This window comes from Danio aesculapii, chromosome 15 (assembly GCF_903798145.1).
Source record: "Danio aesculapii chromosome 15, fDanAes4.1, whole genome shotgun sequence".
In the NCBI taxonomy this organism is placed as follows: Eukaryota; Metazoa; Chordata; class Actinopteri; order Cypriniformes; family Danionidae; genus Danio; species Danio aesculapii.
In genome coordinates this window covers 6837603-6847928 of record NC_079449.1, presented here as the reverse complement: position 1 = coordinate 6847928, position 10326 = coordinate 6837603, and the positions used below count along the sequence as shown (strand labels likewise).

At 39.6% G+C, this 10326-nt stretch overlaps 1 long non-coding RNA gene across 1 annotated transcript; it reads right to left on the bottom strand.

Annotated features, from left to right (window-relative positions):
* Positions 1-3624: 3624 nt before the first annotated feature.
* On the bottom strand, positions 3625-6688 carry LOC130241966 (uncharacterized). Its single transcript, XR_008838928.1, has 3 exons — positions 6473-6688; positions 6169-6290; positions 3625-4517 (listed from the first exon to the last, which is right to left on the bottom strand). It is a non-coding gene; the product is annotated as an uncharacterized LOC130241966 (long non-coding RNA).
* Positions 6689-10326: the final 3638 nt, after the last annotated feature.

The window sequence follows — 10326 nt, the reverse complement described above, 5'->3', positions numbered from 1 at the left end:
TAACTGTTTGTGCTCATTTAAGAGAAAATTAGTTGTTTAAAATAATACAAGCAGAACAAACATGTTTACATATTATTACATGTATGTGTCTGTTTAAACACACACCTAAATCCCCAAAGTATGCCAAACTTTCGCTCCTCTTTAAATGGCGTGTACAGAAGCTGATCTGGGAACAGTTTATTATACGGAGCATGTCTGTCAGTCAGCATGCATACACTGATTCAGGGGTTGCGACGATATACGCACAGCTTTAACTTAATGAAAGTGAATGCAGACGTTTTTATCAACGTGCTTTCAAGCCAAAATAAAGAGAAAGCACAATTCTCTTGAACAACTCAATTATATCACATTTGAGATTGGCTCGGTGTTGACGGTACTTTCACCATTCATAGAAAGTTTAAACATACGAGGCAAATACGGGAAAATACTTAAACAGAATGATAGCGGGGAAAACCGGAGAGCTGACAAGTAGCCTATGTATGGAATAAAATCGCTGTCATAAATATTTTGTGCGTAAATAAAATTCACGCATCCGTAATTATAAAATCGTAAAGGAAACGAAGCATACTCGTAATTTTACGAGGGTACAATTTCAAAATCTGCGATTAGAACAGACACAAATACGACATTTTTTTAATCTGTTTGTATACGACTGATAATTTTACGATCTGTGTACTTTACACACACTAATTACAGTTTCTCCACAGACACGAAGTCCTGATTACGAGTACGAATCAAACATCAACACTTCACTTTCAAAATACGTCACCGCTGTCACAGGCATTAATAAACAAGCGAGAGTCATCAATCACAACGGCGCGCCTGCTGGGCACTTGAGCTCCAGACACTGTCTCGGGCAAGATTTCTGTTATTCCCTCTATGAGGTTCAGAGATGAGGTTCTCAAGGTGAATGCGTACCTTGGCTCTAAGGGTCAAACAACAAAAAATAAGGTCAAGAATCTTGGTGAGACTCTGTAGTCAGATCTGAGTTTTAATAGTCATATCAAAGCAGTTAGTAAATCAGCATGCTATCATCTCAAAAACATTGCAAGAATTAGATGCTTTGTTTCCAGTAAAGACTTAGAGAAACTTGTTCATGCTTTTATCAGCAGCAGAGTGGATTACTGTAATGGCCTCCTCACTGGCCTTCCCAAAAAGACAGACAGTTGCAGCTCATCCAGAACGCTGCGGCCAGAATTCTGACCAGAACCAGGAAATCAGAGCACATCACACCTGTCCTCAGGTCTTTACACTGGCTCCCAGTTACATTCAGAATAGATTTTAAAGTATTATTACTGGTCTATAAATCACTAAATGGCCTAGGACCTCAATACATTATAGATATGCTCACTGAATACAAACCTAACAGATCACTCAGATCTTTAGGATCAAATAGATTAGAAATCCCAAGAGTTCAGTCAAAGCAGGGTGAATCGGCTTTCAGCTACTACGCCCCTCACTGCTGGAATCAGCTTCCAGAAATGATCAGATGTGCTCCAACATTAGGCACGTTCAAATCAAGACTGAAAACACATCTGTTTAGCTGTGCCTTTACTGAATGAGCACTGTGCTACGTCCGACAGATCGAACTACTATGTTTTTCTCTTCTTTTTAATTCTTTTATAACACATTTTATCAGCTTTTATTTTATTTTTATTTTTACCATTTCTATTATTTGTTTTTATTTCTCTTATACTTGTTTCTTTTATTCCTGTTTATGTAAAGCACTTTGAATTGCCACTGTGTATGAAATGTGCTATATAAATAAACTTGCCTTGCCTTGCCTTTGAGAAATGTCCGTCATGTGCTGTAATAAAGGTTGAGACATGACGGCAGACAACCCACTAGTTCATGTCATTCGCCAGTTAAAAATGTAGTTAGTGGTTGGCCGGCAGCGTGCAGGAATTTCACTTATTACTAAGCCATACTTACATGCTATTTCAAAGCAAATTTTCAGAGTAGCATGGTAAAGAGTATAGGGAGGCTGTCATTGTTCAAAAATGTGAATATAAACCAACTCAGTAAAGCAGGCTAGGTGGAACAGCGCTATTTACTGATGTTTTGTCGTTAAACTAAATATAAATCTACATTATCAATGGTGTAAAAGGTCTCTTATAAAACTGAAAATATTCACATGAATCTTTCGCCGGGAGATTTCAGTGGCTAAACAACACGCCTGTGCATAAAACCCATTCATAACACAAAACACTCTACATCAGCTTTGAGGGACTAAAATAATTTTAAAACATAACCTTACCTGTCTAACAGAAATACTTCAGCCATGGTGTCATCTTTCCTCCAGTGTGGAAAAGTGACTCCAATATTGATTCAGGATTTGAAAAAGTTTCAATTCAGCATTTGATTTTACCGCGACTGTGACTAGTGTGCACATGTCGTGAACGCGCGACGCTCATGCAGGCAGGCACGCGCTAATGGCGGATCTGCGTCTATCTCCAGAATATAAAAATACATATAAATACATTTAGATCATTTACTTTCATCATTACTATTGGGCTGTGAAGAGACTTTCAACCAGCACAACAAAAAATGTTTCACCTACTGCACATTTAATGAAATGTGAAACTAGTTCTACACACAGGAGCAGTTTGAAGACAAATATCACAAATACAACATCTGAACAGTGTAATCAGGTCTGGGAAACGTATAATAAGCAGAATACTTGACCACGATTCGATGAACTATTAGAAAATAATGCTTTGCATCATGGCCACATCACAATCTCAAATGTGCATTATTTTCTGATAATTTAAAATAATGAGCAATCATCAATAATTCCTTACCTATTTCATTCTTAATCTTCTGAAGAGAAAATTTGAACCACACATGAATTAATTAATTACCTATCTTAATTAAAAACCTATCTTTTTAGTAAAGCATACACTCAATGCATCACATAGCGGTATGATGCATGAATGTGCTCCACACAAGTTTCTTCATCTTGTTTATATACACTATAAACAGCAGCTATGCTAATTATTCTCTTTATTCTCTATTTCCACCTTTGGATACTCATCCCGAGGGCCCCAGAGACTATGCAGTGCCACTGATGTTATCCATTCCCAAGGTTTCCATAATCCTGGGCCAGGCGGTATCCTGAGCAGCTGCTGTGGTGGTCTTGGAGGAGTGGAGAGCCTGAGACTGATTCCTGTGAGCTCAGGGACAGACGAGTCTTCGCTGACGTCAAGTGTTCTCCAGCCTTCAGCACCTAGACTGGTTTCTCTCAAGGTTTTTTTAATTCCTCAATTTCGCCAATTGGTGAAGTTTTTTCCTTGCCGCTGTCGCCACTAGCTTGCATGGTTCGGGACCTGTAGAGCTACGCATCGTTGGATCTGCTCTTCAGTGTTTGAATTCTCAGTATTGAATATTAAACCACACTGAACTGAGCTCAACTGAACTGAACTTAAACTCTGAAAACTGGACTGACACAGTTTCAATTTACTATAATCTTCATTGTGAAGCTGCTTTGACACAATCTACATTGTAAAAGTGCTATACAAATAAAGGTGAATTGAATTGAATGAAAATATCACAGCAAAACTACAGTAAATGCTAAATCACACCACAGGCACCAGAATTGGTTCAAATAAAGGACCAAACAAAAAGTATGGTGAGTATAAGTTTATTTCTGCAAGCAGCAAAAGCCATTCATTTATTATTACCCAAAGCATGAACAAACAAGCATTTTAAAAACAAATGATCAAAGTACACAATGATCAGAATTCATTATAGAAACCTCATATTTCCTAAATCAAATAAAAGAGACAGATGTACTCTCCCCTGAAATAATTCACTCATTTAATGAAAAACAAATGAAAAAGCAAAAGGCAGCATATAAACTGATCATCAGAGCATTGAATTGTATCATCAAAAGTCTCTGCAGCAACGGAAACTCCAGTGCGGAAGCACACATCAGTTAAAGCACTGAAGAAACTCTACATAATCAGGCCTTACTGACTAAACAAGCTTCTATCACATCTTGTCCACAAGAGATACAACCATGTATGCCACAGCGGTAAAGTGGCACACGATGAGCAATCTTTTTCAGTTCATTACGTAGGTTTGGGTTGTTCTGGTCTTGATCATAGATATATGTGTAAACAAAGGCTTTCATTCCATGATAATTCTGTTATTCTTGAAGACCTGCAAGTATAACGTTACTGTTAAGACATCCGTCTACACAGGGAGAGAGTAAAGTGTAGAAAACCACACAGCCATTATTCAATTTATTCAACAAGTGTGTCAAAGGAGAATTATTTGGAGGATTCATCAGTAAATGCTCTGAATGTGCATCTCTATGAACCCCTGCAGCAATGACTTCATGGCCTTGGTAGACTTCCATACTGTCAGGTTTTATGTAACACCTAACATCTTCCGTCTTGTCATGTATCAGAAAGTGGTCGTTTGTCAGATAGTTGCCGTTTGATAGGTCATGACGGATTTGACACTCCTCCTTCTGGACATTGATGGCTACTGCATACTGCACGCCTTTTTCATAACTGGATACAAAAAAAGAAAAGATTATTTAATAATTAATAATTTATACAACTGGAAAATAACAGAGCAATCAAACATGGATGATGGAACATGGATGATGAGACGTGTAACAGTGAAACCTTTTATGGTATAATGCAATCTTCAACTCTTTAAACATTATTAAAAACAACCAAAGTACTCCTTACAGTTGTGCTTAATAATGGTTTATGTATAAACATACTCACTTCTTAACATTAAAACATCTAAGTGCATTAAAAGCATCAAAGGGGTTTTAGACAATATTTGATATACAGTATATGGTATATCTGTATATCTGTGCTAAAACACTTTCATTATGATTATGAATACTAAATAACTGAAAGCTAAAAAAAAAATGCATTTAATACCAAATACAACCTTACACTACACTGTTAATCCTTGCTGTAGATTATGCGGTAAATAACTCTAAAATAGCCTGTCTATAAGACTGTGTATTATGTTAAATGTTTGACACCTGTGCTACTGTATATACACTGCATGTGTTGTTTATTCATTTAGCGTTTTTGTTTCATTGTGAATAGAAAATGTATTCATATCTGCTGATTTCTTTAATTTTGATAGACATTTTCTGTTTGTTAGCTGTCAAAACAATAAAATACATTTGTCTGAAGAATTTTTATACTTTTTATTTTTAAGAACAATTAAGAATACTGATTCATTTTAGTAACACTACAATGTTATGTACAATTTATGAGTATGCAGTTTTATACAGTGTTGCCAGTAGTCTACTGCAGTGTTTCCCAACCCTGTTCCTGGAGGCACACCAACAGTACATATTTTGTATGTCTCCCTTATCTAACCCATTCGTGTCAGGTTGTGGAGTCTCTTCTAATGTTCTGATGAGTTGATTCAGGTGTGTTTGATTAGAGAGAGGTTGAAAGTGTGTACTGTTGGTGTGTCTTCAGGAACAGGGTTGGGAAACACTGGTCTACTGTAAAAAAAAACCAGTGTAACAGTGATGTGAAGTAGACGCTGAAAACAGAGGTGCGGAACCAAATGCAGAGTCTATTTAGACAGAGAGTGGTCAAACAAGCAATGGTCAACTCAGAAGCAAATAGATGTATAAGGGCAATCCAGATTCGTGGTAGAAACGGGCACAAGGTCAACAGGCAGGCAGCAGGCAATGTACATAAACAAACAAGGCGAAGGTCAAAACACATGGCAATACAAGGCAAGGAAATTGAGTCGTAATGTTTCACAAACAGATCAACAAGACTCAGCCACAGTGAGTGTTTCTGTGTTGTTTAAATAGTTCATGTAAACAGTCTGTGAGCAGCATCAGCTGTGTGAGTGGTTGCAATTAATGGTGACTTGGAGCATGAGTGTGTGTGTGTGTGTGTGTGTGTGTGTGTGTGTGTGTGTGTGTGTGTGTGTGCGTGTGTGCGTGCGTGCGTGCGTGCGTGCGTGCGTGCGTGCGTGCGTGCGTGCGTGTGTGTGTGTGTGTGTGTGTGTGTGTGTGTTGCATGACTGGATTTGTAGTTTATTATGAGGCAGGATTCTTTAGTGAACTGAATGTTTACCTCCACAGGCTGGATCGCTGGTGATTGTGACACCCGGTAAGGTCTAACTGTGTACAAGTGTTACTACATTTTAAATATGGACATGAAAACATACCTATGATGAAAATATTTTTGAATCTCGAAAAGGGTGTTAATGTCCACCTCTTCATTCGCCACACTTTGAATACAAGATTGCAACACAATGCAAAGAAGGACACTCGAAAGCACTGAGAAGACCTAAAATGAGCAAAAGTCAAATAAAAATAATCAATTTGGCACTGTCTCATCTAACGTGGATCATCTCCCACTCCCAATGACTATGTTTCTACTGTTCTGTCCATTAGCGTTAATAAATTACAAGAAAAAAGTAAATAAACAATTTAAGTGCACTAAAAGTTCATTGTTGCGACTCTACTTACCATTGTAGGCTGTGGAAAAGATGCAGTGAACTTACTGAAGCTCCTCTGAAATCTGAGAGAGAGTGGTGAATTTGAGATTCGTGCTGCTCTTATGTGAGCCCTTATGCAAAAAAGAAAGATAAGCTAATTTTTCTTCAACAGGGATAGTATTATCAAATGTTTAAAAATGCAAATACAGTAGTGTGGACCAGGGGCATCGCTAGACTCAATTTACTGGGGCACGTGCTCTTCTGCTCTTCTGCCGGTGCGAGTCCCGGTAGTTAACATGCGCATGCTTATGCGTTGTAAAACCGGCGTAACAGCCTTTTTTGTTTTGCAAGTCGACAAAACTAATGTTTAAACAATATGATGGTGATCTTACTAAGCAGGCCTCCTCATAGATTTTTTTGTATGAAACAAAAAGGAGGGAAGAGATGAATATTTGATGAATATTTGGCAAAAGATTTCTTAAATGATCTCAGCATCACTCCAGTTGTGTCTAAACATTGTTTTCCAGTTACATTTAAGATTGTTTAGAATAATAATTGTATAATAACAAGAATACTTTTATTTATAATAAATATTTATTTAAAAAAATAATATATAGTGTGTGTATATATATATATATATTTATCCAGTTGAGCTTTATGTCTAGCAATGCCCCTGGTGTGGAGAGTTTCAAGAATTCACAAAATTCCTGTAAAATGAAATTTCAGGAGAGCAGCCGAAACAATGGCGGTACAACATCATACATGAAAGTGCACCATCTTGCTTTGATCATTTAGCCTTTAATCATTACAGTGCATACAGTGCAACATAGACCTAAGCAGGGTGAACACTGCATGATATACAGAACAATAATCATTTACAATTGTTGCTTGACTTTGGTGTTTGACTTTCTAATAAAAGTAACTGCGACTACAAAAAAATGCATAATAATAAAAATGATTTTCAAATTCTGTGGTAAGGAGCGCTAGTAAAAATGGACGTAAGCATGAGAGTTTGTGTTTCTGTTCTAGAACTATTGTCACTCACACAGATGGTCATGTAAATTTGATCTAACAGACTCTCCTTTGATAGGAAAATGTATCAAGCTGTGTATCACATGCAATAAAAGTATTGATAAAAAACAACAGCTTTTCATATTAAGGTACGTTTGAATAAAAAAAATTTTTTTTTTAAAGGTTTGAATGTTTTAAATTCACTTAAAAGCTTCTTTTGTTTTAGGCATGGGCGTCACTAGGTCATTTGCAGGGGGGCTTTATTCCAGCCCCCCTAAAAATTTTGCCATTGCGGCTCACACATTCGAGATGGCCTCTGTCCCCTTTAAATTTGATACTGAAAACGGCGACAGACTCCTCCCTGTCTTTCTCCGCATCCCAATCAGCTCAGGGCAGCAGACCATGGCGGCGCAGAGCGAGAAACAGAGAACAAGGTGTGTAATGTGCGTTTATCGGTAGATTGCTATATTATTTGCATCTGTGCAGTTTTTTTTTTTTTTTTTTTTTTGCTATGAATAGTTTATAAAATGTTACGAGGGAGCAATCGATTCCCCGTTAAGTTCTCACTGCATTCACCTTTCTTTACACAACTGTTTACTCCACTGAACTTAGCTCCTATTTATAATCAGAATCAGAATCAGAATCAGAATCGGTTTTATTGCCAAGTGTGCTTCACACACACAAGGAATTTGTTTTGGCTACAGAAGCTTCCAGTGTACATAAAGTGACAAGTGACAACACAAAATAATCTGAAAAAATAAAATAATAATAATAAAAAATGATGAACATTAAACAGATGCGGTTAGTGAAGAAACCTGGATGTTGAGTTGTATGTACAGATTGTTATAAATATACAGGTTATAAGGTGCTGTGTACAAGTGCGAATGTAGAAAGTATTGCATTGTATATTGATATAAGGTGCTGTGTACAAGTGCATATGAGAAAGTATTGCACATATTTATTGCACAGTAGGGGAATATTTAACTGTTCATAAGGTAGACAGCCTGAGGAAAGAAACTTTTCCTGTGTCTGGCTGTTTTTGTGCTCGGTGCTCTGAAGCGCCGACCAGACGGTAACAGTTCGAACAGGTAGTGTGCTGGGTGTGAGGCGTCCAGAGTGATTTTGCGAGCCCTTTTACTCACTCTGGAAGAGTACAGTTCTTGAAGTGTAGGAAGGGTAGTGCCAGTGATTCGTTCAGCAGTCCGGACTATTCGCTGTAGTCTACGGAGGTCAGTTTTGGCAGCTGAGCCTAACCAGACGGTGATTGAAGTGCAGAGGATGGATTGGATGACAGCTGAGTAGAACTGTACGAGCAGCTCCTGTGGCAGGTTGAACTTCCTCAGCTGACGAAGGAAGTACAGTCTCTGCTGGGCTTTCTTCACAATAGAGTCTATATGAGTGTCCCACTTCAGATCCTGAGAGATGGTGGTGCCCAGGAACCTGAATGACTCTACTGCAGCCACAGTGCTGTTCATGATGGTGAGTGGGGGGAGTGCAGGGGGGTTTCTCCTGAAGTCCACTATCATCTCCACTGTTTTGAGCGTGTTCAGCTCCAGGTTGTTGTATCTGCACCATAACGCCAGCCGCTCCACCTCCTGTCTGTATGCAGACTCGTCACCGTTCTGGATGAGGCCGATAACAGTAGTGTCGTCTGCAAACTTAATGAGTTTGATGGAGGGGTCTTTTGCAGTGCAGTCGTTGGTGTACAGGGAGAAGAGCAGTGGAGAAAGAACACATCCCTGGGGGGCACCAGTGCTGATGGTGCGGCTGTCGGATGTGATTTTGCCCATTCTGACTAGCTGCTGTCTATCTGTCAGAAAGCTGGTGATCCATTGACAGACAGAGCTAGGAACAGAGAGCTGGGCCAGTTTGTACTCAAGCAGTGATGGGACGATGGTGTTAAAGGCAGAACTGAAGTCCACAAACAGAATCCTTGCGTAGTTCCCTGGTTTGTCCAGATGTTGTAGGGTATAATGCAGTCCCATGTTGACTGCATCATCCACAGACCGGTTTGCTCTATAGGCGAACTGCAGGGGGTCCAGCAGGGGTCCAGTGATGTCCTTCAGATATGCTAGCACCAGTCTTTCGAATGACTTCATGGCCACAGATGTTAAGGCCACAGGTCTGTAGTCATTGAGTCCTGTGATCTTTGGCTTCTTTGGGATTGGGATGATGGTGGAGCGCTTAAAGCAGGATGGAACTTTGCGCTGTTCCAGTGATCTATTGAAGATATGTGAGAAAATGGGAGCCAGCTGGTCAGCGCAGGTTCTCAGACAGGCTGGTGAGACACCATCTGGCCCTGGTGCTTTCCTTCTCTTCTGTTTACTGAAGATCTGACTCACATTTTCCTCACTGATCTGAAGAGCAGGGGGGAGAGGAAGATGGCTGGAGGTGTTGATGGCTGTGTAGGGCGATGGTCCGGGCTGTGTTGATGTGGTGTTGATGGCTGTGTAGGGAGATGGTCCGGGCTGTGTTGATGTGGTGTTGATGGCTGTGTAGGGAGATGGTCCGGGCTGTGTTGATGTGGTATTGATGGCCGTGTAGGGCGGTGGTCCGGGCTGTGTTGATGTGGTGTTGATGGCTGTGTAGGGAGATGGTCCGGGTGGGTGTGAGGTGTCTGGTCATAGGTGTCAAACCTACAGTAGAACATATTCAGCTCGTTTGCAATATGTTTATTGCTGTCGATACTGGGGGACGGTGTCTTGTAATTAGTGAAATCTTTTAAGCCTCTCCACACTGATGCAGGGTCGTTAGCTGAAAACTGGTTTTGCAGCTTTTTGGCATAGCTTTTCTTAGCCACACCAATCTCCTTTGTCAATGTGTTCCTGGCCCGATTGTACAGGATCCTGTCACCACTCCTGTAAGCATCCTCTT